Genomic DNA, 8,810 nt, shown 5'->3' on the forward strand with positions numbered 1-8,810 from the left:
TACTTTCCCATCTTTCCCAGGTGACCATTGAAGATCTTAAGAACTATTACATTATAGCAAACTTTAAACGATAGCCAAAAAGCACAGGTAGTGACTATAAAAATAAACAAGTTGTCTTTCATGCCAGGTGACCATTGACTAAATGTCTGATCTTGGAAAGAAATTACTGACTTTTTTCTGTTATTTGCCCACAAATAGGGCTATGTGTACAATACAGAATATGTAATGAAAATACTGAGGTCTGGGGGGCCAGCAGGTGGTGTAGTGGTTAAGGGGCTGGACTCCCACGTTGTCAACTGCTGTTCAAGTCCTGGACCTGGCGGCTTGAAACACATCAGATATGTGTGTGTGGGTGCCCAAAATCCTGAGAAGAGAATGGAGGAGAAGGGATTGCACCGTAGCCATCCCCCCAGGGGGTGATTTCTTGCTTTCTGTCTCTCTGTTTCTCTCCAGTGAGTGCATAAGCCCTATAGCAAAAATCTCTCTTAAAAATAAAAGATTGAACAACTGATCCACTCTGGCTTTCTAATACAAAGCAAAATATATATATTTGCATTCTTTTCTAAAGAGAAATTTTGCTATAGGCCATATGTGCTTGCTGGAGTAACAGAGAGAGACAGAGACAGAAAGTAAGAAATCACCCCCCCAGGGGTATGGCCATGTCACAATCCCTTCTTCTCCATTCTCCTCTCAGGATTTTGGGCGGCTCACACACACACACACACACACACACACACCTGGCATGAGTTTTAAGCCACTGGGTCCAGGACTCAAACCACGTTCCACTGGGAAATCCAGCGACATAATCATTGTGCCATCTGCTGGTCCTTATATTTGCATTTGAGGAGATAAACTTGAGTTTGAAAACCAAGTAAAAAGCCACATTTTGGGAATCACTCCTCTAAAGCAAAGTCTTTGTTTCTTCACCTCAGAAGTCCAGAAATTCTATAGCTGGAGTGCATAGAGAATAAATGCAGAAAGGACAGCTGGTCAAAAATCTTAGAAAATGGGAACCAGCAGTTAGCGTAATGGCTATGTCGCTGGACTCCCACGTAGTCGACCGCAGTTCGCATCCCGGACCCAGTGGCTTAAAACTCACGCCGGGCACGTGTGCGTGCAAGCCCAAGATCCTGAGAGGAGAATGGAGGAGAAGGGATTGCGGCATGACCATCCCCTCTGGGGGGTGATTTCTCACTTTTTGTCCCTCTGTCTCTGTCTGTCTGGCGAGCGCACATGCCCTATAGCGAAAATCTCTCAAAAAAAAAAAAAAATCTTTGAGAAAAGACCCCCCAGAGCACTTGGTTTCAGAGTGCTCAGAAGGAATCCTAGTGATGCAAAAAAACCTGAGCTCTGCAGAGAAGCTCTCACTGCAGCAGCACAGACATGAGGTACTGTAACGGTTCCAGGGCTCCCTTGAGCTAGCTTCACCCTACACAGAGAAGGGCTGAAGGCCCAATTTCCTAAGTCTTGTTCTTACTATCTTATGCCTTAAATTCCTGTGTGTGTGTGTGTTGTTGTTGTTTAGTTTGCTATAGGGTGCATGTGCTCACTGGAGAGACAGAGAGTAAGTGAGAAATCACTCCCCAGGGTAGGGAGGACGGGCCATGCCACAATCCCTCCTCCTCCATTCTCCTCTCAGGACTTTAGGCACACATGCACATGGTGTGATTGTCAAGCCAACAGGTCTAGGACTTGAACCATGCAGTTGACCATGTGGGATCCAGCCACCCTAACCTCCATGCCATCTGCTGGCCCAAATTCCTTTATTTATTTTTAAAATAATTGTCATAAAGTTTATTGTCACCTTAAGTCCTTTCTAGTAAAATTGTGTGTAGTGTGCACTGAAAAGAACTTACCCTTGCTAAGTGCTCTTGCGATCATTTGCCCGTGACTGGCCAGAGGCCGAGTGGGAAAAGATGTGTGTGGTGATGCTGTGTGGAGAAGGCAGAAAGGGGAGGTTTGAAGGGGAACTAAATCTTGATGTTGAGCAAACATGCAGCAATTGCTGCCATGTTGGTTTCCACTTAGCCGCCATAGCTGGCTTGATCTGGTGTCTGGACCACCATAGACCTGGAAAAACTCCACTTTCGTCTGAGCAGATCCTCGGATGAGCAGAAATGCTTCCTTTATCTGATAAAGTTTGGAATTTGGGCTTGTTGTTCGGCTCAACATAAAAACAGACAAATTTCGTTTTGGTGTTTTGTTTTGTTTTCAGAAGTAATACATTCTTCAAAAGAGAGAGCCAGATAGTGGTCTTAAAGTTCTACAAACATTGGATCGCTATAGGAAATAGGATGAAAAGCAATATGGGTTCAGTTTTCATCTGACATGTTGGCAGTTGGATTTCTTTAATCTTCCATTAAGTTTTTCTTTTTTTTTCTTTTTTTGGAGAGGTTTTTGCTATAGGGCATGTGCGCCCACCAGAAAGACAGAGAGAGACAGAGAGACAGAAAGCAAGAAATCGCTCCCCAGGAGGGATGGCCATGCCACAATCCCTTCTCCTCCATTCTCCTCTCGGGATCTTGGGCACGCACGCACATGCACCCGGCGTGAGTTTAAGCCACCAGGTCCAGGACTCAAACTGTGGTCGACTACATGGGAGTCCAGCAACATAGCCATTGTGCCAACTGCTGGTCCCTCCATTATGTTTTTCAATGAATATTTTATTTATGGAGAATCTAAAGTATCTCTAAGGTCATGCTGCTCAAAAAGTTTCTAAAAGAGACCCAGCCACAGTGGCACAAGTGGTAGGGCACCAGTGCTCAGTTGTGTGTGAGTCTGGTTCTGTTCCCAGACCACCGTCAGCAGTCTGGGCACTAGCATGCACCTGGAATCCTAGCTAGCCAGGAGCTGGAACAAGAAAATCAAGACATGGCGAGACTCCGTTAAAGATACCACCCTGCACACCCTGTCTCATTAAGGAAAAAAAAAAAAATCCAAAGGTGTTTGGTTCTGACTCTTGTCTGGTTCTCTTTGCTTCATAATTCTGTGAAAGGGAAGCGAGGGTAATAGCCTTCCCTCATCAGGCTACTTTCAGCAAGTGGTTTGAATGACAGCCCAAGAATCTAGAATCCAATGTGACATGGTTTATCTTTCAATCCCTTCCTAGTTTTTCTGACCCTATTCGAATTTCAATGTATGTGCGCTTTTCAAAGAAGCCAGTAGGCGTGGGAACGGTCGTTGGTTGTACTGAACCTCTGACAGTAAACAGTTTTGAAAGAAAACTACAGTTCTGAAATATCACAAAAAGTGCCCCTCGGAAAAGAATGATGAGAATTAGCTTATAATTTATGCTTCTGAAGTGAGGTATAAAGCAGGTCAGTTTGTTCCAAAGCGTTGGTGCAATGCAAGAAATGTGTGATATACCCTTTTCTGAGTCTTGGAGCTTTTTTTACCTGTCTCCTTCCTTCTCCCACTTAAACCTCTACAAAGAGAACCCCACGGGCATTTTGTATTTACATCACCACCCCCAACCTGCCTGCCCCCCTCAACCTCCCTCACCCCCACACTTAGCATTTAGTGGAGGGCTTCTTGGTCAGAGTCGCTCAGGCTATTTGCCAAATCCAGTGCAGATGCTATTCATTCCTTATCTTGCTTCTGTATCTCTGTCCTATTCACACTCTCAACCTTCTGAAATTCCCCTTTGGCTTCCTCCTACTCTCTCCTGGCCAGCTCTAATCTTTTGCACCATTGTTCCTTAGTATCCTTCTGGAGCTATTCTTGACCCTTCATTCCGCTCCTTTGTTTGTGATCCTAGTCTTCCATCCTTACATTTTAAAAAAATGCACAAAGGTCTTCACGAATTCCATCCACCAGAGCCAAGTGCTGAAGGAGAGCAGCAGGGAACTTCTCCATGGGTGTTCCCCTGCTACACAGGTAGGCTTTGGGATTCTTTTCCTGCCCCACAACCCCCACCATTGCATTCACAATTCCATCTGCGGGTGCAGCAGAAACAGAGAGACCGCTGCTTTCAGATCGCACAGTTTAGTAGCCTGCACATTGTGCACAGCCCAGCACATGGCTTCAGCTTCTTTCATAGTTACGTATTTCCACCCAGGCCCAAGTGTGTCTCATCCTGAAAGGTCGTTACAGGATCCAAACACCTGAATCTGTCTAGACATGGGACGCTCTGGTGGAAAGATGCAACCCTCTGCTAAAAACACACCTGGGGGATGTTTAGAACAGAATTATTCTAAATAGGAAGAAGCACGTACTTCATAAGATGACTAAAAACCAGTGCAAATCGGCAATGAAAGAGGCAACATTACAACAGACATAATAGAAATACAAAAGATCATGAGAGAACACTACATGTGACTCTATACCAAAAACAAGAAAACCTACACGAGAGGGACAAATTTCTGGGCACATATAATCCACCAAGATTGAGCCTGAAAGACATAGAAAGCCTGAATGGACAAATAACAAGCAGTGAGATCAAATCAGTAATAAATAGTCTCCCAACAAAGAAAAGCCCAGGTCCTGACAGCCTCACTTCTGAATTCCACAAAACTTTTTTAAAAGAGCTAATTCCTTTAACTATTTCTAAAGACCCAAAAGGCAGGAACCCTCCCAACTTCATTCTATGAAGTCTCCAAAACCCTCATTCCAAAAACATACGAGGCTATAACCAAAAAACAAACAAACAAACAAACAAAAACCACAGACAATTATCCCTAATGAATACAGATGCAAACTTCTCAACAAGATGCAGGCAAATTGTATCCAATAACACATTGATTATACACCAGGACCAGGTAGGCTATATTCCAAGGATGCAAAATAAAAATCCGCAAAACCATAAATGTAATGCATCACATTAACAGAAGGAAAGATAAAAACCAGGGACCAGCAGATGGTGTAATGGTTATGTCACTGGACTCCCACGTAGTCGACCATGGTTTGAGTCTCAGACCCGGTGGCTTAAAACTCACACCAGGCGTGTGTGTGTGTGTGTGTGTGTGTGTGTGTGTGCATGCCCACGATCCCAAGATGAGAATGGAGGAGAATGGATTGGGGTGTGACCATCCCTCTTGGGAGGTGATTTCTCACTTTCTGTCTCTGTCACTCTGGTTAGCTCATCATGCTCCCTAAAGCAAAAATCTCTCTAAATTAATAATAATAATAAAGATAAAAACCATATATCATCTGATGCAGAAAAAGCATTTGATAAAATACAGCATTCCTTCACGGTTAAGACGCTCAGCATAGAAGGGACATTTCTCAACATTATAAAAGCTTTCTATGAAAAACCCATAGCTAACATCATACTCGATGGGGAAAAGCTAAAAGTGGAGTAAGATAAGGCTGCCCTCTCTCTTCACTCCTTTGCAATACAGTACTGGAAATCTTAGCAAATGCATCAGGTGAGAATAAAATAAAGGGCACACAAATAGGAAAGAAGATGTGAAACTATATTTGCAGATAAAATGGTTATATACATAGAAAACCCAAAATAATAATAATAATAATAAAACTCCTGGAAGTGATAAATGAATACAGTAAAATGGCAAGATGTAAAATCAGCATATAAAATATATAACATTTCTATCTACCATCAATGAAGAGACTGAGGTAGAACTGAGGAAAGCAATCCCATTTAATTTATTTTAAAATTTTTATTATCTTTCTAAGAGAGGTTTTTTTTTATCTTTAAATTTTTATTATCTTTCTAAGAGAGGTTTTTGCTGTTGGGCATGTGCGCTCGCTGGAAAAACAGAGACAGAGAGACAAAAAGCAAGAAGTCAATCCCCCAGGGGGATGGTCACACTTGCAAACCCTTCTCCTCCATTCTCCTCTCAGGATCTTGGGCATGCACGCACACCCAGTGTGAGTATAAGCTGCCAGGTCTGGTACTCGAACCACGGTCAACTTTGCGGGAGACTAGCGATATAACCATTATACCATCTGCTGGTCCCTAAGTAGTCCCATTTACAATAGTCACCAAAAAAATAAGATACCTGTGAATAAACCTAACCAAAAAAGTTGTAGACCTCTACAAGGAAAGTTATGAAAAACTATAAAACTGGGACCAGCAGTTGGTATAATGACTATGTCACTGGACTCCCATGTAGTCGACCGTGGTTCGAGTCCCGGACCTGGTGGCTTAAACACACGCCTGGCGCGTGTGCTTGCGTGCCCAAAATCCCGAGAGGAGAACAGAGGAGAAGAGATTGCGGCGTGGCCATCCCCCCTGGGGGGTGATTTCTCGCTTTCTGTCTGTCTTTCTGGCAAGGTCACGTGCCCTATAGCAAAAAAAAAAAAAAAAAAAAAAAACCTCTCCAAAAAAAAAACTATAAAACTGAAAATTATACAAAAAAGTAGAAGGACATCTCATGTGCCTTGATTGGAAGAATTAATATAATCCACATGTCAATTTTACCCAAACTAATTTGCAAGTTTAATGCAATCAAATTATATTATCAGATATCAGAGACATTATTCAAAGAATTAAAGCAATCATAAAATTTCTTTTTTTTTTTTTGAAGAGGTTTTTCGCTATAGGGCACATGCGCTTGCCAGAGAGACAGAGAGACAGAAAGCGAGAAATCTCCCCCCAGGGGGAATGGCCATGCCGCAATCCCTTCTCCATTCTCCTTTCGGGATCTTGGGCACGCACACACACGCGCCCGGCATGAGTTTTAAGCCACTGGGTTTGGGACGTGAACTGCGGTTGACTATGTGGGAGTCCAGCGACACAGTCATTATGCTAACTGCTGGTTCCCGCAATCATAACATTTCTCTGGAAATTTCATAGAAGGCCAAAGCAATGCTGTGCAAAAAAATAAAGTAGAAGGCATCTCACTTCCTGACCCCAAGATACATTACAAAACTATGATATGAAAAGGGCATGGTAGCAACACAGAAACAGGCATGTAAGCCAATGGGACAGAACTGAGAACCCAGAAATAAACCCCAAAACATACAGCCAACTTATTTTTCACAAACGGCACAAGAAAATCCAGTGGGGAAAAGGCAATGTCTTCAGCAAATGGTGCTGGAAAAACTGGATATCCACCTGCAGAAAAATGAAACTGGACCCCTATCTCTCACCATGAATCAAAATCAACTCAAAATCAAAGATCTAAACATAAAACCTCAAACTATAAAACTATTGATTAAAAAAAAAAACAGGGAAACTCTTGTAAACATCAGAGTAGGCAAAGACTTCTTAAATAAGACTCTCGAAGTACAGGCAAAAATCCCCATAATAGACAAGTGAGGTTACATCAGGTTAAAAAAGCTTCTGCACAGCAAAAGAAACAATTAGAGTGAAGAGACAACCCTCAGACTAGGAGAATATATTTGCAAACTCTGCTTCATATAAGGGATTGATAATCAGAATGTCAGGGAACTCAGTTTACCCACAAACAACAACAACAAAAAAATCAACCTAATTAAAAGATGGGCAAATGAACTGATCAAACAACTCTCTAAGGAAGACATATGAACAACCAAAAGCCACATCCCTTGTTATAAGGGAGATGCAAATCAAAACCACAATGAGATACCACCTAATCCCAATCAGAATGTCTAAGATTTAAAAAAATAGAGGATGATAAATGCTGGTGAAGCTGTAGTGAAAAGGGAACCCTCCTACACTGTTGGTGGGAACATAAATTAATATAGCCCCTGTGGAGAACAATATGGAGGTTCCTCAATGACCTACAAATAGAACTACCGTATGATCCAGCAATTCCACTCCTGGGCATCTACCCAAAGGATAGGGATACACTCAGTTTAAAAAACGCTTGCACATCTATGTTTATTGCAGCATTATTCAAAATTGCTAAGACATAGAATCAACCGAAATGTCCAAGAACAGATTATCAAAAAAGCATGGCACATATGCACTATGGAATACTACTCAGCCGTAAGAAATAATGAGACCCTGGCATTTGATAGAAAATGGATGAATATGGAAGATTGAATGCTGAGCGAAGCAAGTCAGACTATGAAAAAGAGACATTGTATGTCCCCACTTAATATGTACCAAAGGTCTGCACTCTGGCAGAAACTGAAAGAGTGGTAAGGTTTAAAAACATGGAGAGCAAATGTGGATACAAATGACAGCGTGAGAGGAGAGTGGGCTGGGATGGATGGAATCAAGGGGGGCAAGCGAAATATTTAATGGACAGAAAAATGGAAAATGATCTGTTGATGATAATGTATTTAGTAACATCTTTGGACTAACGCACAGTGTACTCATGCTGAGTACATTAATTTTACATGCTGTAAAGAGGTACAGTGATTGAGGGCCAGCAGGTGGTGTGATGGTTAAGGTGCTGGACTCCCACATGGCCATTTGTGGTTCGAGTACCAGACCTGGCAGCTTGCTTTCTCCCTTTCTCTCTCTCTCTCTCTTTCTTACTGTCTCTTTCTCTCTGGGGAGTGCATGCGCCCTATAGCAAATTAAAAATAATAATAAAAAAAAGAAAAATCTGTAAAATAAATAGTGGTTCATTGTAATAAACATTTGTAAATGCTCGAACTCACCCCACAGGATCTAATTCACTTTTTTTTTTTTTTTTTGAGAGGTTTTCGCTATGGGGCATGTGCGCTCACCAGACAGACAGAGAGAGACATAGACACAGAAAGCGAGAAATCACCCCCCAGGGGGAATGGTCACGCCGCAATCCCTTCTCCTCCATTCTTCTCTGGGGATCTTGGGCACGCACGCACATGCGCCCGGAGTGAGTTTTAAGCCACCGAGTCCAGGACGCAAACCACGGTCGACTACATGGGAGTCCAGCGACATAGCCATTATGCTAACTGCTGGTTCCCTAATTCACATTCTTAACCTCAGCAGT

This window comes from Tupaia chinensis, unplaced genomic scaffold, assembly GCF_000334495.1.
Source record: "Tupaia chinensis unplaced genomic scaffold, TupChi_1.0 Scaffold148680_1, whole genome shotgun sequence".
Classification (NCBI taxonomy): Eukaryota; Metazoa; Chordata; class Mammalia; order Scandentia; family Tupaiidae; genus Tupaia; species Tupaia belangeri.